The sequence below is a fragment of the Microcaecilia unicolor genome, chromosome 7 (genome assembly GCF_901765095.1).
Source record: "Microcaecilia unicolor chromosome 7, aMicUni1.1, whole genome shotgun sequence".
Taxonomy (NCBI): Eukaryota; Metazoa; Chordata; class Amphibia; order Gymnophiona; family Siphonopidae; genus Microcaecilia; species Microcaecilia unicolor.
The window spans coordinates 234963484-234990243 of NC_044037.1; the positions used below are offsets into that span (position 1 = coordinate 234963484).

The following is a 26760-nucleotide window of genomic DNA, read 5'->3' on the forward strand; positions in this document are numbered from 1 at the left end:
TGATTTGCGCGCGCCCCTTACAAGTCTAGCTACCATCCCTCCCGCCTTGTCTCCGTATTTGTGTAGTTTGTATTTTTTGTACAGGAGGGACCTCATTACCCGTTCATGCTGGAGGCTGTTAAGTGCCACTCTGGTGGACATAAGTGTGTCATAATTTGTCTGTGTCGGTGCCCCGGCATATGTTCGCCTCGCCGCTCTAAGCTGTTTCTCCAAGATAATTACTCCCCGGGCGATTTGCCGATTCCGCTTACTGACGTATGCTATGATCTCGTCCCTGAGCACAGCCTTCGCCGTGGACCAGAACAAGACCACGTCCTCCCGGTGTTCCTGATTGTGTGACAAACTCCTCCCACTTCTGTTGTAAATACTTTTTGAAGTCGCTAGATGTGTACAAATATGCAGGAAACCTCCACCCTGGGGATTGTTGAAAAAAGGGCGCTGGTTCCAAATCCACCCATATTAAAGAGTGGTCCGAGATTTCCTCGGGGCCTATAGAGGCATTTGTTACCCTGGGGAATTCAGTCTGTGACATGAGAACATATTCTATTCTGGACTGTGTCCGATGGACTCTAGATGTATGGGTATAATCCCTCTCTTCTCCGTGTAATATTCTCCAGGGATCCACCAATCCCATCTCCTGACAGAATGTTTCCAGTACCGAAGGTGGCGCGGAGGATCGTGATTGTTGGCATTTGGAGCGGTCTAAGGCCGCGTCCATAACTTGGTTCATATCCCCAGCCAGGATCAATGGTAGTGTACTATGCCCCCTGCATTTCGCCAAAACCTCTGCGAAGAATTCTGTAGATGTTGTATTGGGGCCATAAGCTGACACCACTAGCATCTCCCTCCCCTGTAAGTTGATCTTTGTCCCTACCAATCTCCCTTCAGCATCTCTAAATTCAAGTTTTGCAGAGCACATGAGTGTTTTGTGAATTAATATGGCTACTCCTCCTCTCCTTCCCGTGGCTGGTGAGCAAAACACTTCCCCTACCCAGTGTCGGTTCAATTTTTCATGTTCCTCCTGGGACAATCTCGTCTCCTGGAGGCAAGCTATCCCCACCCCATGTCTGTGTAAGGCTGTTAGAATCTTAGTTCTCTTGATTGGGGAAGAGATCCCTCCCACATTCCAGGATATTATACGCACATTATTCTGAGCAGGACTGGACTTGTGGCTGAGTATCTGCAATGTTCTGCCAACCTGGGTCTCCCGGGCACCCAGCCTTACCCAGGGGACCTTCCATATTCGCTACTGCTTTACCCACTGAGCCTCCCACACCCCACAGTATGGGCAGCCTACCCCTGTCAAAACTCTATAGTGTACATGTGCCTCCTGTGTGTATCCCTCTCCCAACAAACCCCCCTCCCCTAACTTCCCCTTATCCCCCTCTATCTCTTGCAACCAACCTAGTTCCTGTACCCTATACATCCAGCTCTATTACTCAAAGAGGAGCCCCTTCCATGCCCGAGGCCTCCCCGCCCTAGAAGGTGCAAAATTTTTGAACCTCGCCCCTTAAGGGATGAAGACATTGATGAAAGTTCACTCTCCCCCCATCTGTTCGTTCCGATCTGCTGGGCGCTGCTCTAGCTCAGTGATGTATGTGTGCGCCGCTTCTGCGGAGTCAAACGTTTTCCAGCGGCCCTCATGGCGAATCTTAAGCACTGCTGGGTATATCAGCATAAATCTTGTCTGTAGCGCATGCAGCCGGCGGCATAGCGGCGTGAATTTCTTCCGGCGTTCCTGGAGGGAGGCAGAGTAGTCCTGAAAGATTCTGATCTGGTGTCCCTCATATTTTGTATCATCTCGCTTAATGCGGTATCCACTCAAAATCTCTTGCTTATGTAGATAATTGTGCACTTTCAGTATCACCGCGCGCGGGGCCTGGCGGCCATCTTGGTTTCGGCCTACGCGATGCACCCTCTCCAAACATAGGCCGCCCGCATGATCAGACAACGCGAACTCTGTTTTCAGCCATTGCTCCACAACTGTTGCTAGCACCGAATCCCCAATCGTCTCAGGTAGGCCAATCAACCGCAGATTACTGCGCCTACCTCGGTTCTCTAGCTCATCCACCTTGCCTGTAAGCGTTGTCACTGTGTTCTGTAACTGGCGGATCTGCTGTTGCATTGGAGGGTTCGCATCTTCTATCTCAGACACCCTATGCTCTAGGTCTCCGATCCGACGCGACTCCTCTGCCAATCGCGTTTCAAAGTTTGCGATCTGCGTCGATATTCTTTCTAGTCTGGGTTCCAGCGCTTGGACTACTGCCGCATTCAGTTGTGATAATTGCGCTAATTGTGCCTCCGAGAAAGGCGGCCCGCTTTGTTTCTGTGGCGAGTCTATGTCCGGGCCAACCACCTTCAGCAATTCTTTGTCTTTCCTCGCCCCTCGCGCCGGCATAATTTTAGCTGATTTTTCCATAAACTTATCCATCACTTAGTTAGCTGATGTGTTATGCCTTCTAATTGATCCGGGGCGAGGCGAAATCATTAGTTATTTGACGATATCGGGCGTTGGGCCTCGGAGAGCAGGAACTCACGTCCTACTCCCTCAGCGCATCACGTGACCCCCCAGAACAATGAAGTATAATGTATCACCATCTCAGATCTATATCTGCTGGTGGTGAACCACCGAGGAGCTAGGAAGCTGTATAAAGCAGGCTACAGTCCTCTGGTTATTTGCTAGGTTAGCTAGAAAACAAAAGGAAAGCTTAATAAAACCAGAGTTCTCAGAGCATAGGGGAATGCTCTGTGTAGGTGCCAGCCCATTGGGCAGCTCCCCTGGCTTAGTAATGCCAAAGCTACAGGCCAGATAGCTAACCCTAGTAACTCTTCCAAATATACAAGGGTTCAAAGTATGAGGAAAGTAGTGGTGATGAAACTTTTGATTCATGGCTTAGGCAGCAATGGGAGTCTCCTTCTATCCTGGTAACTAGGACACTTTCTGTAAGGATGTTTATGAAGAGCGCCCAGCCTAAGGTTTCCTACAAGAGCTTGGTCCTAAAGGAGAAGTCTGCAAAATCTGTGTGGGACTGTGGTTCTAATTATTGATAAAATTACTAGTTGCTCCAGTCTTGGACAGTGTTGGGTCTAGTGAAATGTATAGAAGAAAAAAAATCCCAGAAATCTAACCTTGTTGGCCCTGTTTGCTTGTCTTGGCTTGTTCTGAAATGGACAGGCTAGCCTTCTGGTGAACAGTGTTCCTAACTGGAACAAGGTATGGTAACAATCATGAGGAGCTCATTCCAAATTGAAGCTCTCAAGACTATCCTGCTCATTTTCAAAAGAGATCCCCAGGCATCTTCTGACACAAATCGGGAGATGGCCGGCGATCTCCTGAAACTGGCCAAATCGGTATAATCGAAAGCCGATTTTGGCCGGGTTCAACTGCTTTCCGTTGCGGAGCCGGCGAAACTTCAAGGGGGCATGTCAGTAGAGTAGTGAAGGCGGGACGGGGGCATGCTTACAAGATGGTCGGTTTTGCCCGATAATGGAAAAAAAGCCAGGCTTGACTTGGTCCCTTTTTTTTTCACGACCAAACTTCAAAAAGGAGCCCCAAATGACCACCGAAGGGAATCGGGGATCACCTCCCCTTACTCCCCCAGTGGTCACCCCTCCCACCCAAAAAAAAAAACAACAACTTTTTTTGCCAGCCTCTATGCCAGCCTGAAATGTCATACCCAGCTCCCTGACAGCAGTATGCAAGTCCCTGGGCCAGTTTTTAGTGGGTGCTGTGCACTTCAGGCAGGTGAACCCAGGCCCACCCACCCCCACACCTGTTACACTTGTGTAAATGGGAGCCCTCCAAACCCCCCCCCCCCAAAACCCACTGTACCCACATATAGGTGCCCCCCTTCATCCCTAAGGGCTATGGTAGTGGTGTACAGTTGTGGGTAGTGGGATTTGGGGGGCTCAGCACACAAGGTAAGGGAGCTATGTACCTGGGAGCTATTTTTATTTTTTAGAAGTGCCCCCTAGGGTGCCCGGTTGGTGTCCTGGCATGTGAGGGGGCCAGTGCACAACAAATGCTGGCTCCTCCCACGACCAAATGCCTTGCATTTCGCCGGGTTTGAGATGGCTGGGCCCGGTTTCCCTTATGGCTGAAAAACGAAACCGGCCATCTCCTCTACACCCGGTGATCGATTTAGCCGGCCCCAACCGTATTTCGAAAATACGCTTGGCTTCGCCCCCTTGCGGAGCCGGCCCTGAAGATGGCCGACCAGCTGTTTGGCCGGCGTCGTTCGATTATGCCCCTCTATAGCTCCTATATTCCATGGGCTTCGTTTTGAAGTAAAAAAAATAAAAAGTCCCTGGAACACACCTCTGGTGTGTGTGTGTGTGTGGAGCAAAAAGTCAAACTTTATTCACAGTGGATATCAAGCCAGTGACATCTAGATGAAATGGTCAAGGGATGTATTGGGACCAACTCCCTTCAAAATCCAGACTGCTTATCAATGGAGGGTGGCAAAAAACAAAACCCAGCTGACTAGTTGAGAAAAGTCTATATTGAGAATATATTCTCCACATCAAGGTTAAAAGCATAAAAACACTATAAGCCCCAGAAGGCTATGTTTTGCCCTCATAAAGGCTGCATCAGGGGCTAATAAGAACTGCATGTGTTTTTATTTATGATTTTGATAAATGTTTTCTTTGACATGGTTTTTTGATTTTTAGTTTTAAGTCATTTTGTATGTCGGTGGTTTACTTGTATATTTTACACATAGTTTTATGATTTATACTATCATATATTCATTGACGGTTCTCATTATCCACTGATGCAGCACTTAGAAGGGTGAAACATGGCAGTGTCATTTTCTATGTCATTGGTACCCACATTTACCAAGGTAGCAGGCTGTTCTCCAACACTGTCTAAAATCTTAGCTGGGTGGTGTGTGAGGTCTGCCATCTTCGCACCAGGCAGGCAAGTTCCTATCGCATCCACCAGTCACCCAGCTATCTACATGCCTGATGATCAAATCTCCAACGGTTATCCTAACTCTTCCCTCCTGAGCAGAAGGCCCTGGAGACAAATTCTCAGTATGAAACGATATTGCTTCCTCTAGAGGGTAGGTGCTGGCTACATGATCAATTCCTGCTTCTCCACAGTGATTGATATCCCTTCAGGAGACCATTCTACTTCATGGCAGTACAGAAGTTGCCAGACTGGAGGTGGGACTTCTGTACTATGTCCCTGTAGGCCTCCTCTATAAATCTCTCTGCCTGCCATTGATAAGCGGTCTGGGTTTTGAAGAGAATTCCCTAAACATCCCTCTACCTATGTCATAAAGGAAAGGATATGGGATTTGATATACCGCCTTTCTGTGGTTACAATCAAAACAGTTTACGCATATATATATATTTTTTTTTATTTTGCAACTGAGATAGTCTAGATGTCATTGACTGATATTCTCCGTCAATACGTTTTGTTTCGGTGATGTGAAGATATGTTCTACTTTAGTAATGGGGGGGGGAAGGGGGACAGAAAGAAAACAGTAACTTGATGGTGAGCAGTGACATGGTGCCATCTTTGTATACAAGGGCCAAAGTGAACAGTAATATTTGAGTTTAAAAATATCTTCTGAGCAGCACAACTTAAACAGGTGAGGGTTTGGTAAAAATCTCCACTCGGAAATCAGTTCCTAAATACTGGCAAGAGAAATTTTCAGGAATTTGTGGTCAGAAATTGCTAACTGTGGAAAGTCTGAGGTGTACTAGAAAAATACCAGTACTCATCAGTATTAAGTGTTAATGAAGGTTCAGTAAGTTGGGAAAGACCAACATGAATGAAAGCTGTTCTGGCTTAAGGTTGGTACTTGCAAAGGATGCCTGTGTTGGTAAAATGGCACTCATTGAGGATATCGGCACTTGGTGAAGGCCAGCACTTCATCATGGTTGACCATGTTTGACTGGAACCAGCTGTCATCAATAATCAGTGCTAGGTAGAGTCTGGCACTTGTCTATGTATGTTCTATGTAAAGGCTAACATTCAGTGAAAATGTTTGTGCTAGCTTTTAAACAAGAGACTGGGGGAAGGCCGACAGTCGCTCAAAAGTGCATGGTTCGGAATAAGGTATATTTTAAAGATATCACCAAAACAGGGAAGATAGGGTATCCCGATAGTGAGGTTGCAAAAGAGACCATAGTAGATCAGTTGTCTTTAAATAAAAATCAGACAACAAATTGCAATTTAATACTGTCAAGTACTGAGCATGATATAAATAGGAACAGCAAACATAGTTTGAAATGTTTATATGCAAATGCCAGAAGCCTGAGAAATAAGTTGGGAGAGTTAGAATATATTGCACTAAATGAAAAATTAGATATAATTAGAATCTCTGAGACCAATTATATTGTAGTGATAGGGTGGATTGAATTGGTGGAGGGGGTAGCATGTATGTTAAGTAAGGCCTTGAATCAAATAGATTGAAAATTCTACAGGAAACAAATCACATCTTGGAATCCTTGTGGATTGAAATTCCATGTGTAAAAGGGGAAAAGGATAGTGATAGGAGTGTACTACTGTCCACCTGGCCAGGATGAACAGATGGATGTAGAAATGTTATCGGAAATTAGGAAGGCTAACAAACTGGGCAACACGATAATAATGGGGGGGATTTCAATTACCTCGATATTGACAGGGTAAATGTAACATCGGGGCATGCTAGGGAGGTAAAAACAGCTGGTACAGGAGCTGACGAGAGAAGGAAAAATTCTAGACCATCCTAGGCCTTAGTGGAGCACATGATCTGGTGCCGGAGGTAATGGTGATGGGGACGCTTGATAACAGTGATCATAATATGGTCAGATTTGATATTAGCTTTGGAGTAAGTATACACAGGATATCCAATACGTTAGCATTTAACTTTCAAAAAGGAGGCTATGATAAAATGAGAAGAATGGTGAAAAAAAAACTGAGCGGCTGCTAGTGTCAAAAATTTAAATCAGGCATGGATGCTGTTCAAAAATACCATCCTGGAAGCCTAGGCCAAATATATTTTGTGTATTAAAAAAGGAGGGAGGAAGACCAAACGACAGCCGGCATGGTTAAAAAGTGAGGGGAAGGGAGCTATTGGAACTAAAAGAACATCCTTCAGAAAATGGAAGAAGGAACAGACTGAAAATAACAAGAAACAGCATAAGGAATGTCAAGTCAAATGCAAAGCGCTGATAAGGAAGGTAAAGAGGGATTTTGAAAAAAAGATTGCATTAGAGGCAAAAATACATAGAATTTTTATAGGTATATTAGAAGCAAGAAGCCAGCAAAAGAATCAGTTGGACCGCTAGATGACTGAGGGGTAAAAAGGGTGATCAGGGAAGACAAAGCCATAGTGGAGAGATTGAATGAATTCTTTGCTTCGTTCTTCACCGAGGAAGATTTGGGAGTGATGCCGGTGCCTGAAATGGTATTCAAAGCTGACGAGTTGGAAAAACAATGAAATCTCTATAAACCTGGAGGATGTAATGGGGCAATTTGACAAACTGAAGAGTAGCAAATCTCCTGGACCGGATGGTATTCATCTCAGAGTACTGATAGAATTGAAAAATAAACTGGCGGAACTATTGGTAGTAATATATAAATTATCTTTAAAAAACGAGCGAGGTTCTGGAAGATTGGAGAGTAAACCATGTAACGCCAATATTTTAAAAAGGTTCCAGAGGAGATCTGGGAAATTGTAGACTGGTGAGCCTGACGTTGGTGCTGGGCAAAATAGTAGAGACTACTATTAAGAACAAAATTACAGAGCATATTCAAAAGCATGGATTAATGAGACAAAACCAACATGGATTTAGTGAAGGGAAATCTTGCCTCACCAATCTTTGAAGGGGTGAACAAACATGTGGATAAAGGCAAGCCAGTTGATATTGTGTGTCTGAATTTTCAAAAGGCGTTTGACAAAGTACTTCATGAAAGACTCCTGAGGAAATTGAAGAGTCATGGGATAGGAGGTAGTGTCCTGTTGTGGATTGAAAGCTGGTTAAAGGATAGAAAACAGAGTAGAGCTAAATGGTTAGTATTCTCAACGGAGAAGGGTAGATAGTGGGGTTTCTCAGGAGTCTGTGCTGGGACTGCTGATTTTTAACATTTTATAAATGATTTAGAGATGGGAGTAACTAGTGAGGTAATTAAATTTGCTGATGACACAAAGTTATTGAAAGTTGTTAAATCGCAAGAGGATTGTGAAAAATTACAAGAGGACCTTACGAGACTGGGAGACTGGGTGTCTAAATGGCAGATGACGTTTAATGTGAATAAGTGCAATGTGATGCATGTGGGAAAGAGGAACCTGAACTATAGCTACTTCATGCAAGGTTCCACGTAAGGAGTCCCTGACCAAGAAAGGAATCTCGGTGTCGTTGATGGTGATAAAAACCTTCTGCTCAGTGTTCTGCGGCGGCTAAGAAAGCAAATAGAACGTTAGGTATTATTAGGAAAGGAATGGAAAACAAAAGTGAGGATGTTATAATGCCTTTGTAGCGGTCCATGGTGCAACCACACCTCAAATATTGTGTTTAATTCTGGTCACCGCATCTCAAAAAAGATATAGTGGAATTAGAAAAGGTGCAGAGAAGGAAAACGAAAATAATAAAGGGGATGGGACGATTTCCCTATAAGGAAAGGCTGAAGCTGCTAGGGCTCTTCAGCTTGGAGAAGAGATGGCTGAGGGGAGATATGATAGAGGTCTATAAAATAATGAGTGGAGTGGAACGGGTAGACATGAATCGTTTGTTTACTCTTTCCAAAAATACTAGGGCTAGGGGGCATGCGATGAAGCTACAAAGTAGTAAATTTAATATGAATCTGAGAAAATATTCCTTGTCATCAAGCAGATGAAGCCATTATGTATGGGTTGTCCATCAACCAGCAGGGAGCGATAGAGAGCACTCAACTTTTCACAGTGCCTCATGGCCAGCTAGCTCCACTGCCTCTTCAGTATTCACTATCTCCCCAAGCAGGGTGTCTGCAGCTTCTTCGAGCTCCATCAAAAATCTGCCTGGGGGTGGCTCCTGGCTTGCCAGTTGTTAGCCGGGGTGTTAGAGGCTATAGCAGCTTCACTTTGAAGGCACATAGGTCAGCCCTTTCCCTGCCTTACCCATGCCTCCGTGGATGTGGACATATTAGCTTGCTTTTCCCTGTCCTTTCCCACTCAGTGGATGCAGGCACATTGGTTCGCCTTTCCCTGCCTTTCCCACTTATCTGAGTCTCCAGAGTGTTTTTATTTACCTCTTTTTGCCTCTGCTTTCCTCACAGCGTTAAAAAAAATAAAATAAAAAATAATTAAAGTCGCGTCACGCTTTAGCGCAGCGATCTTGGAAAAGAGGTTTGTTTCTTGAGATTCTTCTGCAGGACCGGAGCTGTGATACTCGGTCTAGTGAGGTAAGAGTGTTTTCGGACTCCTCCAGGGTGGGCCCGCAATCTGGATGTTTTTGGCACGAACCGCCATTTTTGAATTTTACCGCCATTTTCGGCGATGGCTGCTGAGACTGTAAAGCGCTGTTCTAAATGTGGCAAGCGCAAACCAGCAGCGGGGCTCTGTAATTCGTGCTGTACAGACGGTAGAGCATGGCGAGCGGCGATCTTTTGCGCTCTGAGCTGGCAGCGGACGCCATTTTGGATTTTACACATGGCGCGGCCTCTGTTGTGACGGAGAGCCCTGAATCCGGGGGGGGGGGGGGGGGTCCTCTGAGTGAGGCTAATAATAGAGCTGATAGCCCTGGGCAGGATCCGGGTGGTCAGGGAGCGGTTTTCTCCCCTGATTTTGTTTTAATGCTGCATAGGGCGTACATGCTTAAAAGAGCTCTTCCCCAGGGATCTTCGGACCCTCTGCCTGCCCCCCCCCCCCCCCCCCCCCCCCCCCGGTGGATCCTGGCCTTTTAGAGTTGGCTTTGCCTGTTTCTTCTCCTGATAAACGCAGAAGGGCTAATTCCCCAAGTCTGAGTGTGGCGCACTCCCCTTCCCTCCCCCCCCCCCCCCCCCCCCCCGTGGTCGGGCTATGAGGATTCTGAGGGGTCTGGCAGAACTTCTTGGGCTGAGGAGCCAGAGTCGAGTGCAGAATTGCCAAAGGATCTTGATGATCCGTCTGCGGTGAGGATTTTCCACCGCGAGGAGCTGCCAGCGCTTATTTCAGATGGCCCTGGTCACGGCTGTGACAAAGAGAACTACCCTTCCTGTTGAAGGAGGTGTTGCCTGAAGGATATTCAAGACCGCAGGCTTGATTCAGCTCTGAAGCGGTCCTTTGATTTGGCAGGTCTCACTGTTCGGGCGTCTGCATGCAGTTGTTATGCTGCTAGAGCCTGCCTGGCTTGGTTACAGCAGGCAGTGGAACAGCCCGGTGATGGAGCGGAGACCTTATCTGTAGTGGCTCCGTGGATGGAGTCAGCCTTGTCCTTTTTGGCTCTGATATGGTCAGAGCTTCGGCTAAACAAATGGCTGTAGCAGTGGTGGCTCGCCGCACTCTTTGGCTACGACATTGGGCGGCGGACATGGCCTCTAAGCAAAGGTTGGTGAAGTTGCCTTTTCAAGGTGTTTGGTGAGGAGCTGGAAAACATTGTTAAAGGCCTGGGGGATTCCAAACCTCAGCGCTTGCCCGAAGATAGGCCGAAGCCTTCCTCTAAGGGTCAGGTGGTCCGCTCCTCTTACAGACCTCGCTTCCGTGAAGCTAGAAGGTACCGCCCGGGGCGTGCTGCTGGGTTCACTTCATGTGCCCGCTTTCAGCAGAGAAACTCCTTTCGCTCGGACAAACGTTCCGCAGCTGCCGGTTCAGGGGCGACCCTCTCAATGATGGTGCGCCGGCCCCCTCCTCGTTTCCTGTCATCGGAGGAAGACTTTCCCTCTTTTTCGAGGAGTGGGCCAAAATCTCCGCAGATCAGTGGGTCTTGGATCTGATCAGAGATGGATACCGAATAGAATTCGATGCCCCGGTGAGAAACGTGTTTGTGGAGTCCCGATGCGGTTCTGCCGCCAAACGGGCGGTGGTAGAGTAGACTTTGCACAGTCTGTGCCAGATAGTAACTGTGACCCTGGTGCCTCCCGCCAAACAAGGTTTAGGCCGCTACTCCATTTACTTTGTGGTGCCACAAAAAGGCGGGTCTTTTCGCCCGATCCTGGACTTAAAAGAATTAAACAAGTCCCTAAGAGTGTAGCATTTTCACATGGAAACCCTGCGCTCCGTCATTGCGGCGGTACAGCCAGGAGAGTTTCTCACGTCTCTGGACCTGAAAGAAGCTTACTTGCACATACCAATTTGGCCCCCGCACCAGAAGTTTCTGCGGTTTGCGGTGATGGGAAAACTTTTCCAGTTTCGGGCCTTGCCTTTTGGCCTCGCCACAGCTCCCTGAACCTTCTCCAAGGTAATGGTGGTAGTAGCTGCCGTTTCTCAGGCGAGAGGGTATCCGGGGCAAGCCAGTGATGGATCTTATGGCGACCAGTTCCAATACCAAAGTCCCGTGCTGCTTCAGCAGAGGGAGGGATCCTCGCTCTGCCGGGTTGGCTGCCTTGGCTCAACCCTGGCCCCTGGGCTTGCTTTATGTCTTCCCTCCGTGGCCCTTGATAGGGCGAGTGCTCCTGCGGATTCGGCTGCATCCAGGAGAAGTGGTACTCATTGCCCCGGATTGGCCCAGGAGGCCTTGGTATGCGGACCTCCGACAGATGCTGTTGGAGGCTCCCTTTCCGTTACCTCTGGTTCCGCACCTGTTGTCACAGGGTCCGGTGGCCATGGAGGACGCCTGCCGCTTTGGTCTTATGGCATGGCGATTGAGAGGGCGCAATTGAGAGATAAAGGCTACTCAAATAAGGTAATTTCCACTCTCCTGCAGGCCCTTAAGCGCTCCAGTTCCGTGGCTTATGCCAGGATTTGGCGCCAGTTTGAAGTCTGGTGTGTTTCAAGAGCACTTTCTCCGTTGCGGGCTCCTGTCTCGCCGATTCTGGATTTTTTGCAGGATGGTGAACACAAAGGCTTGGCCTATAATTACCTGCGGGTGCAAGTGGCAGCATTGGCCTCCCTGCGTGGCAAGGTTGAAGGTGTGTCCTTAGCTGCTCATCCAGATATGGCACGGTTTCTTAGAGGGGTGCTTCGGCTCCGTCCTCCCGTGCGGGCACCTTGTCCAGCTTGGAACCTGGGGTTAGTATTGAAGGCCCTTCGGGTCTCCCTTTGAACCGCTTCGGCGTGCTTCAGAGAAAGATTTGACACTGAAGGCCGTCTTTTTAGTGGCCATTACCTCGGCGAGACGGGTGTCAGAGCTCCAGGCGCTGTCCTGTAGAGACCCTTTTCTGCAATTCTCAGAGTCAGGGGTCACGGTTCGGACCGTGCCTTCCTTCATGCCTAAGGTGGTTTCAGCGTTTTACCTAAACCAGCCTGTTTTTCTTCCCTCCTTTGTTGAGGAGGAGTTTCCAGATTCATTTGGGCAGTTGCACCTTTTGGATGTGCGCAGGACTCTGTTGCAGTATCTGCGAATTACAAATTCTTTCAGGACCTCTGATCATCTTTTTGTGCTGTTTGCAGGTCCTCGCAGAGGGTCTTCAGCGTCTAAAGCCACTATTGCCCGTTGGCTCAAAGAAGCTATCTTTTCAGCATATCTGCTGTCCGGGCTCCGCCTGAAGCCTTTAAGGCACATTCCACAAGAGCGATTTCCTCTTCCTGGGCGGAAACTGGAGCACTATCTCTTCATGAGATTTGCAGTGCTGCAACATGGGCTTCTAAGCTCTCTTTCGCCCTACATTACAGGCTGGATGTGGCTGCCAGGATGGATGCGCGTTTTGTAGCACAGGTGCTAGCGCGTGGTGTGGCTTGTTCCCACCCTATTTAGGGATTGCTTTGTTACATCCCATACGTAATGGCTTCATCTGCTTGATGACAAGGAAGGGAAAATTAGGTTCTTACCATGATAATTTTCTTTCCTTTAGTCATAGCAGATGAAGCCATGAGCCCTCCCTGTATGATTGTCTGTATTGCAGTGATTCTGATTTTAAGTGCTGTTCTTGTTTCCTGAAGTTATATTCCTTCCTTGGGGAGTCGGAAAACAGTCTTCAGGATTCTTGTTACAGTTATAGGAGGATGAGTTCATTCCCTCCAGTTCATGTTTTGGGAGGATGAATTTATTCCCTCCAGGAGGATGCAAGTATTCCCTCCATTTATACAAAGTGGAGGATGAGTTTATTACCTCCAGGAGGATGAGTTCATTCCCTCCTTTTTTGAGTTTATGCCCTTGTTAAGGGGCCATCGTTCGCTGTGAGGAAAGTTCATGTTATTCCCTTTGCGGTTTGCCATACTGCTTTGGAAGCTTCAAATACTGAAGAGGCAGTGGAGCTAGCTGGCCATGAGGCACTGTGAAAAGTTGAGTGCTCTCTATCTCCCTCTGCTGGTTGATGGACACAACCCATACGTAATGGCTTCATCTGCTATGACTAAAAGAGAGAAAATTATCATGGTAAGGACCTTAATTTCCCTTTCTTCACTCAACGTGTAATTAAACTCTGGAATTCGTTGCCGGAGAATGTGGTAAAGGTGGTTAGCTTAGCGGAGTTTAAAAAGGGTCTGGACGGCTTCCTAAAGGAAAAGTCCATAGACCATTATTAAATTGACTTGGGAAAATCCACTGCTTATTTCTGGGATAAGCATCATAAAATGTATTGAGCTTTTCTGGGATCTTGCCAGGTATTTGTGACCTTGATTGGCCACTGTTGGAAACAGGATACTGGGCTTGATGGACTTTTGGTCTGTCCCAGTGTGGCAATACTTATGTACTTAAGACAGCACTGTTCAGCACTGACTATGTGGGCTGAAGCATTTGGCAAAACTTGTTCTGTTAGGCTGTGGCTGGTACTCAGTAATGTTTGTCTTCTGGGCTTGACCTAGCATTTGGCAACACTGGGCATAATATGCTAAAGAGACACTAGGCAGTGCTCATCTTTCTGGGTAGGCATCAGTGCTCAGTGAGTAGTCACCAGCACAAACACACTTTGTTGTTAACAGCACTAGGTGAGATCAACATCTATCAGAGCCGGCTACACCACGTGGTAATTGGTGGCAGTGACATTTACAACAGGGGATTCAGTTAAAGTGCCAAATGCCACCTCCTGCCACCCTAACAAAAACAAGTTGAGGAGCTCAGCAGCCCCAACACCATACCTCCTCCCTCTCTTGTCCCCCTCCCAATACACACTACCACCTCTGTTTCTGTCTCTCTCTCACAGTCCCACATATCTGTGCGCTGCTGACAGCTCTGGTGCTCCTGCTCCCTATGATGTAACGTCCTTTTCTGGCGGACCTGCAGATCTGTCACTGGTGTGCATTATTATATGACCTGTGCATGATTTCTGTTTGAGCCACCAAATGGGGGAAGGCAGGAGGTGGGGAGGTGAAGCTCTGTTTGTTCTTCTTGCTGTTTCCACAGATTGTGAAGCAGCTGCCTGGAGGAGGGCAAGGTTGTGACTGGGCTGGGAAGTCTTAACTTTCCCAAGCCTCTTATATGAGGCACCTGTTTGCTAATATTGAAAACACAAAGCTGCCCGCTTTGTTCAATGAACTATCCCTGGATTGTCTTGTAGAGGATGTGTTGTCAATAAATTGGACATGGCCACTCTGTCCCTCCAAGCTCCTAAAACAATTCAGCACAATGATTCTCATAGTATTCATATTGGTTTTTATCAGAACTGGTACTCTCTTCTCAAAGGCCACTCTGTACTATGTGGACTTCATTTCAAAACTTCCTAGCTCTGGTAAGCATCATCTCCCTTCTACATCTGAACCTCAAATACCTAATCCTAACAGCACTGAAGTTGAGCAGTGCTTAGTTTCTGCTCTAGGTCTGCCAATGCTTACTGAAGATATCTTTAGTGGGGAAAAAAACAAACAAAAAAACCCATGCACCAGATGCACTTAGGCAAATAGAAGAGATTTACCATCTTGCTGGTTCACTAATAGTCATGACCCCATTCAGTGCCCCCTAAATGTCATGCTGTAATTAGGGACTGATACAGAAAGCCGTGTGGTAGAAATGACTGACCGCACTTGCTCTTTATTTATGATCCAAAAATACCATAGCAGGCTGTAAGAAATGAGCATGCCAGTTACTGCTGGATAAAATCATGGTGGATATCTGCAGCTCATTGCTAGAAATAATTCTTCCTGTCAGTGCCTGAGTGGTGGTGGTCTGGAGTTGAAGGGGATTAAGCTTTGAAAATTAGAGACTTAGAGAAAAACAGGATGGGAAAAGGGTAAGAAAATATATTGGAAAAAGCTAATAGTTATATAATGTCAGATTAGCAAAGAAAGCACTATTTGTATGAGATATTGAGAAGCCTATAAATATAGGATGTACAAAGTGGTCAGAAATATCATGGAGCTGGGTAGTTTGATAACGGAGGATGTCTGAGAATTCATACACGTGTATATTTAGTCTCCAAGGTGCTCTTCTTGAAGAGTAAACAGGTGGTCGGAATAAAAATCTTGAGTTGAGAAGTAGTATGAATTTTCACAAGCTTGAAATGCAAAGGTATGGGTTAGGGGTTTCATTTAGATACTGGTAGAAACTGATTGTGAGCCCTCTGGGGACAGAAAATATCCACTGTATCTGTCCACTTTCAGCCTTCCCGACAGTAGATAAAAAAAAATTCAGAGGTCCTTTTACAAAGGCAAGCTGGCGTTTTTAGCGTGCAGTAAAAATAAGCACGCACTAAACTTTAGAGACGCCCATATATTTCTGTGGGCATCTCTAACATTTAGTGTGCACTCAAACCACTAGCAAGCCTTTGTAGAAGATCCCCTAAATAAATAAATAAATAAATAAAAGTTATATATAAGACGCTTTTGGTGGCTTATGGTTCACATGGACACGAAGCTCTGAAGAGCATGAAAACATCAGAACTATCCAGGAACCCACCTAAGACCTGCAGAAGCACTGGAAGTTTTTTTGTTTTTTTTTTGGGGGGGGGGGGGGAGCGCGAGAGGAGGAGAGAGAGAGAGACTGTGGGTTGAAAAGCGTACTGAAAAACAGGGCATGGATATGGGAATAAACATTGAATAATAAAGCAATAAGAGACCAAACGTCTCAGAATATATAGTGAATGGGATAGAGGTTTGCTTGGTCCCCCTCCTTAGTGGAGGCTATATTGCCAGTATTGGATTCAAGAAGATAGATGAACTTTCTTTACTTGTCTCATTATAACACAGCTAATGTGATGCATTATGGGAAAGATTCTATATAAAGCGCCTAAAAAAATCTGTGCTGAAATCAATGCCAACTGAGCGTATTCTATAAGCGGTGTCTAGATTTAGGCATGGTATATAGAATACACTTAATTGATAAAGCAACACCTAAAACTATGCACAACCATTTACAACAATGAAAACATGGCGTAAATCCTAGTATGTTGATTTACATGCACTGGACTGTATTCTATAACTACAAGCTTAAATTTTGGAACACCCATGAAATGGCTATAACCATGCCCCTTTTTGCCTGTGTGCGTTAAAAGAATACGCTTGGGGTCCTTTTAGTAAGGTGCACTGAAAAATGGCCTGCGCTGGTATAGACACGTGTATTGAACACGTGCAGGTCCATTTTTCAGTGCATCTGCAAAAAAGGCCTTTTTTCTTTTTCTGAAAATGGACTTACAGCAAAATAAAAATTGGCGTGTGTTCGTTTTGGGCCGGAGACCTTACTGCCACCCATTAACAGCGGTAAGGTCTTGCTTGTTAACCGGGTGGTAATCGTCAGTGCGCATACACTGCCAATTACAGCCCGGTTAGTGCCATGTGATAGAAAATTAAAAAAATATTTTCTGCTGTGCGTAGTGGACATGCATAAAAATGGAATTACCGCCCTGGGCTCGCGGTAGCAAGGTGGTAGTTCCAAATTGATGTGCGTTGGGGCCTACGTGCCTTAGTAAAAGGGCCCCTTAGTGAGTTGTGCACATATATTCTAATTAGTGCCAATTAGTGCTCATTATTGCTTGTTAAGTTATGCGCGTTGTTATAGTGTCTGCTTGGATTTTTGGCATGGATCCTGAGGTGCACTCTATAGAATATGGGGGTATATGCTTTTCAACAGGCTTAAACTAAACATGTAAGCTATCCATATAGTAGCCAAATATTATTGCTGCCAAGGCATTACATGGCTATTGTTATTGTAGGTTGAAAATTGCTCTAACCACTCTATCTGTATAGTGCACTGAATAACCATGGTTAGATTTTTTTTTTAAATTTACTGTCATATTGACTCTATATTTAGAGCCCTTGTCAAAAACTGCAAATATTCAAAGCATTTTTTTTTAATATGGCAGGGACTAATAATTGTTATACTGTGGTTATCTGGTTTAGGATATTTTCATTTGCATCTCTCTTAAATTCTCTTTCAGAAGGGAGTGCAGATGAAGGCTGTGCAGGTAAGTGAACACTGCTTTGCTAGGAATTTTAGTGACCAAGCTTGGAATAGCAGAGAGATTTGAGAATTTATTGATTAAATTCTATGTGGACAACATTTAAAAGCACCTGCTATCCAGTTAAGTCCCACCAAGACAAATATTCAGTAGCACTAGTCAAAAGACTTCTGCTGAATAGTTTTACAGATAATACTGGGGCAGGCTAGTGGCAAAAGCCAGATCAGAGTTATGTATTTATTTATTTGTTGCATTTGTATCCCACATTTTCCCACCTATTTGCAGGCTCAATGTGGCTTACATAGTACTGGAGAGGCGTTCGCAGGCTCCGGTGTGCACAAATACAAAATGATATTGTGATGGGATAGGTTCTCGTGGAACAGTCTTATTGGGGTATGTTGAGTTTCTGAGCACCTTCACCAATTTTATAATGTATTTTGTATTACTCTAGGAAGTAGTGATTATATATGGATTTGGTGTCCTGGGTTTTTAAGAAAATTAATATTTAAACTGCTAAAAATCCCTTAGTATAGTGTACAATGAATATGCATGAGATCTATTTGCATACAATGGAGGCAGTGCATGCAAAGAGATCTCATGCATATTCATTGGGGAAATCCTGAAAACCTGACTAGATTGTGGCCTTTGAGGACCAAGAATGGACAACCCTGTTGTAGACTAACCAATTTATTATTATTATTTGTTACATTTGTATCCCACATTTCCTTGTCATCATGGGTTGTGTCCATCAACCAGCAGGGGGAGATAGAGAGCACTCAAATTTCACAGTACCACATGGTCAGCTAGCTCCACTGCCTCTTCAGTATTCTCTATCTCCCCAAGCAGGGTGGTTGCAGCTTGATCAAGCTCCTTAAAAAATCTGCCTGGGGGTGGCTCCTAGCTTGCCAGTTGTTAGCCGGGGTGTTAGAGGCTATAGCAGCTTCACTTTAAAGGCACATAGGTTAGCCCTTTCCCTGCCTTACCCATCCCCCCAGTGGATGTGAGCACATTAGTTTCACTTTTCCCTGCTCTTTCCCACTCTATACTTGGTGGATGCAGGCACATTGGTTCGCCTTTCCCTGCCTTTCCCACTGTTCTGTACCTCCGGAATTGATTTGATTGCCTCTTTTGCTGTTTTCTCTACTTTCCTCACAGCGTTAAAAAAAAAAAGCAAGAGGTTTTCTTCAGTTTCTACAGCGTGACCGGAGCTTGTATACTCGGTCCAGTGAGGTAAGAGTGTTTTCTGACTCCTCCGGGGAGGGCCCGCGATTGGGACGTTTTGGCGCGAAGCCGCCATTTTGAATTTTTTGCCGTTTTTCGGCGATGGTTGCAGAGAGTGTTAAGTGCTGTTCCAAGTGTGGCAAGCGCAGATCAGCACCAGGCTCTGTAAAACGTGCTGTTCAGGCGTAAGAGCCGGCCCGAGCATGGCGAGCGATGATTCTTCCTGCTCGGTGGAGCTGGCAGCGGGCGCCATTTTGAAAGCACCACATGGCGCGACCCCCGCTGAGGCGGAGGGTCTGGAGACCGGAGGGGGCCCTCGAATTGAGGCTGGCCAAAGAGCTACTAGCCCTGGATTGGAACCGGGTGCCCAGGGCGAGTTTTTCTCCCCTGACTTTGTATTATTGCTTCATAATGCATGTATGCTTAAAAGAGCTCAGCTACAGGGGTTTTCTACTGCCCCCCTTACTGCCCCTCCGGTGGATGCAGGCCTGGGATTGCCCTCTGAGGCGTTTTTTCCTGATAGCTGGCCACAAGAGAAGCGCAGAAGGGTAAATTCCCCTTCAGAGAGTGGCGCACCCCCCCCCCCCCCTGTGGTCGGGATGTGGTGACTCTGAGGGGTCTGGCAGGCCCTCGTGGCCAGAGGAAACAGAGGAAGGTGCAGAAGGGCCGCTGGATCCAGATGATCCGTCCACGGTGAGGATTTTCCACCACGAGGAGCTGCCAGCCCTTATTTCAGATTGTCTTACAGGTCCTCTCTATTGAAGATCCTGGGAGTGGCGTGGCCTCCTCTGGAAATCCGAGGATGGCAAGTACCAAAAAGCCTGCTCGAGCCTTTCCTTTGCATGACTCCATCCAAGAGCTTATTTCAGCTCAATGGGCTGACCCCGAAGGACCTTTGAAAGTTTCCAGGGCTATGGGGCAATTATTCCCTCTGAGTGAGGAGCATTTGGCTCACTTTGCAATGCCTAAGGTGGATGCCCTAGTCACAGCTGTGACAAAGAGAACTACCCTCCCGGTTGAAGGAGGTGTTGCCCTGAAGGACATGCAAGACTGTAGACTGGAATCAGCACTTAAACGGTCCTTTGAAATTGCTGGCGTCTGCATGCAGTTGTTATGCTGCTGGAGCCTGCCTGGTATGGTTGCAACAGGCAGTGGAACAGCCTGGTGATGGAGCGGAGCCCTTGTCTGAAGTGGCTCCGCGAATGGAGTTGGCCTTGTCCTTTTTGGCTGACGCCCTTTATGATAATGTCAGAGCTTCGGCTAAACAGATGGCTGTAGAAGTGGTGGCTTGCCGTCTTCTGTGGCTACGGCATTGGGCGGCGGACATGGCCTCTAAGCAAAGGTTGGTGAAGTTGCCGTTTCAAGGCCTTCTCCTGTTGGGTGAGGAGTGGAGAAAATTGTGAAAGGCCTGGGAGCATGCTAACCCCAGTTCTTACCCAGCATAGGCCACGGCCTCCCTCCAAGGGTCAGGCTTTTCACTCCTCTTATAGACCTTGCTTCCGTGAAGCTAGAAGGTACCGCCCGGGGCATTCTGCTGGGTCCACTTCTCGTGGCCGGTTTTCAGCAGAGGAACTCCTTTCGCTCGGACAAACGTTCCGCAGCAGCAGGCTCAAGACCTGGAGTTCAAGGGTGACCCTCTCAATGAGGGTGCGCCAGCCCCCTCCTCGATTCCTGTTATAGGAGGAGGTCTTTCCCTCTTTCTCAAGGAGTGGGCCAAGATTACCTCAGATCAGTGGGTCTTGGACCTGATCTGAGAAGGATACCGAATAGAATTCGATGCCCCGATAAGAGATGTGTTTGTGGAGTCCCGATGCGGTTCTGCCGCCAAACGGGCAGCAGTAGAGGAGATCTTACAAGGCTTGATTCACATTGGGGCGGTTTCCCCCGGTGCCTCCCGCCGATTTTGGCTTGGCCGCTACTCCAATTTACTTTGTAGTGCCGCGAAAAGGTGGGTCTTTTCGCCCTATTCTGGACTTAAAAGAATTAAACAAGTCCCTAGAGTGCGGCATTTTCACATGGAAACCCTGCGCTCCGTTCAGTGTGGCGGTACAGCCAGGAGGAGTTTCTCAAGTCTCTGGACCTGAAAGAAGCTTACTTGTGCATTCCAATTTGGCCCCCGCACCAGAGTTTCTGCGTTTGCGGTGATGGGAAAATATTTTCAGTTCGGGCCTTGCCTTTTGGCCTCGCCACAGCTCCCGAACCTTTTCCCAAGGTAATGGTGGTAGTAGCTGCTTTTCCTCAGACGAGAAGGTATCCGGGTTCTCCGTACCTAGACGACTGGCTCATCAGAGCAGACTCCGCAACAGAGAGCCATCAAGCTACAGCCAGAGTGGTCTCAGTACTGCAATGTTGGGACTGGGTCATCAATGTAGCCAAAAGTCACCTGACCCCCTCGCATCTCTAGAATATTTGGGGGCACGGTTTCGACATAGACTCAGGATATGTATTCCTACCCGAGCAAAGGTGGTGCAAGCTTCAGAATCAGGTCCGTCTGCTCCTGAGGATGCCCCGCCCGCAAGCTTGGGACATTGTCCAGCTGTTGGGATCGATGACGGCCACCTTGGATTTGGTGCCCTGGGCGAGAGCGCATCTGAGACCTCTGCAGTATTCCCTGCTTCAACGATGGTCTCCAGTATCTCAGGATTATCAATGCAGACTCTCTTGGCTCCCTGCGGCCCGACTCAACATGGAGTGGTGGCTCTCAGACAGCATGCTGCGGCGAGGGATGCCGCTGGCGCTCCCCGATTGGTGCCTAGTGGTGACAGATGCCAGCCTGATGGGCTGGGGTGCACATTGCCAGGGGAAGCATGCCCAGGGTCTATGGACACCGACGAGTCGGAGTGGTCCATCAATCGCCTAGAGTTGAAAGCGGTGTTTCTGGCTCTTCTGGCTTTCAAGTGACCTGGAAGGATTGGCTGTCAGAGTGATGTCGGACAACACGACAGCAGTGGCCTACATAAACTGACAAGGCGGCACTCAGTGCAGAGCGCTGGCCGTGCAGGCCGAACAGATTTGCCACTGGGCCGAGCTGCATTTACAGTTTCTGTCAGCAGCTCACATTGCAGGTCAGAGCAACGTGCAAGCCAATTATCTAAGCAGGCATCAAATCGATCCAGCGGAATGGGAACTGGCAGACGAAGTATTCCTGCAGATATGTGCCAAATGGGGCAGCCCGTAATGGATCTTATGGCGACAAGCTCAACTGCCAAAGTCCCATGCTTTTCAGCAGACGGAGAGATCCTCGCTCTGCGGGTTGGATGCCTTGGCTCAACCCTGGCCTCTGGGCCTCTGGTATGTGTTTCCTTCCGTGGCCCTTGATAGGGTGTGTGCTCCTGCGGATTCGGCTCCACCCAGGAGAAGTAGTTCTCATCTGCCCCGGATTGGCCCAGGGGGCCTTGGTATGCGGACATCCGCAGATGCTAGTGGAGGCTCCCTCCTTTACTCTGGTACCGAACCTGTTGTCGCAGGGACCGGTGGCCATGAGGACGCCTGCCGTTTTGGTCTTACGGTATGGCTATTGAGAGGGCGCAATTGAGAGGCAAAGGCTATTCCAATAATGTTATTTCCACTCTCCCTGCAGGCCCGCAAGCAGTCCACTTCTGTGGCTTATGCCAGGATCTGGCGCCAGTTGAGGCTTGGTGTGTTTCAAAACGATCACACCCATGCGGGCTCCTGTCTCGCCGATTCTGGACTTTTTGCAGGATGGTGTACAAAAAGCTTGGCCTATAATTCCCTGCGGGTGCAAGTGGCAGCATTGGCCTCCCTTCAGGTAGGTTGCAGGCGTGTCTTTAGCTGCTAATCCAGATGTGGCACAGTTTCTTAGGGGGGTGCTTCGGCTCCGTCCTCCCGTGCGGGCACCTTGTCCAGCTTGGAACCTGGGGCTAGTTTTGAAGGCTCTGCAGGGTTCTCCTTTTGAGCCGCTATGGCGAGCTTCAGAGAAAGATTTGACACTAAAGGCCGTTTTTCTGGTGGCCGTTACTTCGGCGAGACGGGTGTCAGAACTCCAGGCGCTGTCCTGTCGAGACCCATTTCTGCAGTTTTCAGAGTCCAGGGTCACGGTTCGTACCGCCTTCATGCCTAAGGTGGTTTCAGTGTTTCACCTAAACCAGCCTATTTTTCTACCCTCTTTTGTTAAGGAGGAGTTTCCAGAATCCTTTGGGCAGTTGCACCTGTTGGATGTGCGCAGGACTCTGTTGCAGTATCTGCGAGTTACTAATTCTTTCAGGACCTCTGATCATTTGTTTTACTATCAGGTTCTCGCAGAGGGTCTCCAGCATCTAAAGCCACTATTGCCCGCTGGCTCAAAGAAGCTATCTTTTCAGCTTATCTGCTTGCCGGCCGGCCTCTGCCTGTCGCCTTTAAGGCACATTCTACAAGAGCGATTTCTTCCTCTTGGGCTGAAACTGGAGCACTCTCTCTTCATGAGATTTGCAGTGCAGCAACATGGGCTTCGAAGCTCTCATTTGCCCGACATTACAGGCTGGATGTGGCTGCTAGGAGGGATGCGCGTTTTGGAGCACAAGTGCTAGCACGTTGTGTGACTTGTTCTCACCCTATATAGGGATTGCTTTTGATACATCCCATACGTAATGGCTTCATCTGCTTGATGACAAGGAAGGGAAAATTAGGTTCTTACCTTGGTAATTTTCTTTCCTTTAGTCATAGCAGATGAAGCCATGAGCCCTCCCTGTATGATTGTCTGTATGATGTGAATCTGTTTCAGGTTCTGTTCTTGTTTCCTGAAGTTCTAATCCTTCCCTGGGAGGAAGTTGGAAAACAGTCTTCAGGATTCTTGTTCACTTATAGGAGGATGAGTTCATTCCCTCCAGTTCATGTGTAGGAGGTTGAGTTCATTCCCTCCAGGAGGATGTGTGTATTCCCTCCATAAATACAAAGAGGAGGACGAGTTTATTCCCTCCAGGAGAATGTGTTCATTCCCTTCTTTTGAGTTCATGCCCTTGTTATGGGGCCATTGTTCGCTGTGAGGAAAGTTCATGTTATTCCCATTGCGGTTTGCCATACTGCTTTGGAAGCTTCAAATACTGAAGAGGCAGTGGAGCTAGCTGACCATGTGGCAGTGTGAAATTTGAGTGCTCTCTATCTCCCCCTGCTGGTTGATGGACACAACCCATACGTAATTGCTTCATCTGCTATGACTAAAGGAAAGAAAATTACCAAGGTAAGAACCTAATTTTCCCTTTACCACCTTTTGCAGGCTCAGTGTGGCTTACATATAACCGTTAACAGTGTTAGCCGATTATGGTTTGAACAAATACATGGTATGAATGAATATAAAGTGATATTGTAGTAGAATGTGGTACATGTAAGGTAGTTACATTTATGGTCGGTGCGTTGGGGGGAAGTTAGCAAGGGAAAGGGGGAAGAACTACTACTACTATAAATCATTTCTATAGTGCTACTAGTCGTACGCAGAAGAGTCAGATAATGTCCGTTATGGTCTTTGGTTACATTTTGTCGCATGTGACCAGGTATTTTTATGTTGGGTCGGTGGGGTACGCTTTTCTGAACAGAACAGTCTTTAGTGCTTTCCAAAAATGTAGATGGTGAAGCGTAGTTTTTACTGCTTTTGGTAATTCGTTCCATAGTTTTGTGCTTAGGTCGGAAAAGCTGGTTGCATAGTCGGATTTGTATTTGAGTCTTTTGCTGCTTGGGGTAGTGGAGGTTTAGTTATGATCGTGCAGATTTTGTGTGTTTCTGGTTGGCAGGTCGATGAGGCCGTAAATAATTTTATGAACAGTCGTGCAGATTTTGAAAGTGATACGTTCTTTGATTGGTAGCCAGTGCAATTTTTGGTTTGGCGCTGTCAAAACGTGTTTTTCCAAATACAAGCCTGGCTGCTGTGTTTTGGGCGGTCTGAAGTTTCTTTATGATTTGAGCCTTGCATCCCGAATACATTCCATTACAGTAATCTGCATGGCTTAGTACCATGGACTGTACCAGGTTACAAATATTTCTCTCGGGAAGAATGGTTTTATGCGTTTGAGTTTCCACATTGAGAAAAACATTTTCTTTATGGTGGATTTTGCTTGGGTCTCTAGTGATAGATTACAGTCGATTGTTACTCTGAGAATTTCAGGTTGTCTGAGACTGGGAGTGTGTATCCTGGGGTGATTGTGGGTTTGTATATATTGTATTGGGATGAGATGATGAGAGAGTGTGTTTTTTCTGTATTGAGTTTTAGTTGGAATGCATTTGCCCATGAGTTCATGATGTTTAAGCTTTGATTTCGTTGGTGATTTCCGCCAGATCATGTTTCTATGGGATGTAGAGTGTAACATCATCAGCGTAGATGAATGGGTTAAGGCCTTGGGTGGATAGGGTCTTGGCTAGTGGAGTCATCATGAGGTTGAAAAGGATTGGTGACAGTGGTGATCCTTGCGGTACTCCGCAGTTTGGTTTCCACGGTGATGATATGTTTGTTTTTTTATTTCACTTGTGGTTCTTGCAGTTAGAAAACTCCTAATCCAGTTGAGAGTGTCGCCACTGATTCCGAAGTAGTCAAGGAGTCTTAGCAGTATGCTATGGTTATCCATGTCGAATGCACTTGACATGTCAAATTGGAGGAGGAGTATACTCTTGCCTATTGCTATTTCTTGTTTGAATTTGGTTAGGAGAGTGAGTAGTACTGTTTCGGTGCTATGTAGGGGTCGAAATCCTGATTGTGATTCATGTAGTATAGTGAATTTGTTTATGTAGTCATTGAGTTGTTTGGTCACCAGTCCTTCCATTAGTTTAACTGCTAATGGAAAATAAAAAATTTCTTTTTGTTATTTCCTTTTATTCCATTTTGTGGATGGCATCATTTCTCATAGATATTGTCGTGATGTATCATGTATCTCCTGACTCGGTGGAAATACTGCATGTCAGTATTTATGCCTACCTGGTTGGTAGATATATTGGCTGAGTGACACTTTGGACTTAAGCACCATTGCTTAGCTTTTGTAATATTGAGCATTGTATGGCTGCACAATTCCCATGGAACTACTTATCTTGCACTGTCTCCATCCACTGGTTGACAGACACAATGCCCACTTGTACTGGACTGGTCTGGTCAGACTAAAGGAAAGACAATTTTTCTTTACTGCTGTTGCACTTTATAAAAAGGGAGGCTATGATACAAGGAGGAAATTTGTTAGAACAAAACCTAAAATGTGTAATTGCCAGGTTCAAAACTTTACATGAAGCATGAACATTATTTAGTGTTGAGCTGGGGAGGGGGGGGGTGTCAAGATGGCGGTCTGACTCATGATAAACTCGGACGAGTTAAGCTGTTCTTCGGTTTCCTCGGCTTAATCCAAAAATGCCTCATACAAAGAGGAAGGGTTTAGTAAGAACTCGACCGCCAACAACCCTTAACCTCTTCTCCAATACAGCTGACGCTCGACCGTTTCACATCGAGCTGAACGCATGCGACTGGCGTAATACTCCCTGCAGAGGACGTCGATGGAGGAGCACCGACGCCTCAAGGGCTAGAAACATCTCTTTCTTCGCCAGAATTCAACCCACCACCTTGTCCTGCTTCTGAGAGGAGTGAGCAGAAGGAACCGACAATATCGGAAGGCGGTAATGGCGGCCCATTGGTTGGCGGCGACTCACCTCAAGAAGCTGAGTTTACTAGCTTGGAGCAGAAGGATCCCCAGGTGGTCACATTGGAACTAATTTGGGAAGCTATTCAGGAGTTGACTCTGGCGACAAAACCGCTCAGGAAACTTCTTCAATAGTAAGTAAATGCGACTCCTTAAACAATGCATTTGAAAAATGTAAGAACAAATCAATATTGCAAAAGACTCAAGTTCAGACGGATTTAACAAAATTAAAAGCGTCGACTACAGCATTGACTAAAAATATAATAATAGCAAGGAAAATCGAACAAATGGAAAATTATAATAGAAGACTGAACTTGAGGGTTTTGAATTTCCCAATTGTCTCAGGGATATCTGTGTTGGAACTTTTTAAGAAATATTTGGTAGAAGTTCTTCATTATTCACCTAATTTGATACCTCCAATTAACAAAATGTATTATCTTCTGAATTCCACGAAAATAATGGAAGATAAGCAGGACACAGTGACACCGATACGAGTTAAAGAAGAAACAAATGGAATACTGGATGTATCAGCACTCTTGGAACAATCATTATCTGACA

At 46.7% G+C, this 26760-nt stretch overlaps 1 protein-coding gene across 1 annotated transcript in view; it reads left to right on the forward strand.

Annotated features, from left to right (window-relative positions):
* GALNT3 (polypeptide N-acetylgalactosaminyltransferase 3) overlaps positions 1–26760 on the forward strand; it is a 144465-nt gene that overhangs the window by 13717 nt on the left and 103988 nt on the right. Inside the window, exon 2 of the mRNA XM_030210083.1 lies at positions 17354–17380. The gene's annotated coding sequence lies outside the window, so the exon portion shown is untranslated. The remainder of the gene's footprint in view (positions 1–17353; positions 17381–26760) is intronic.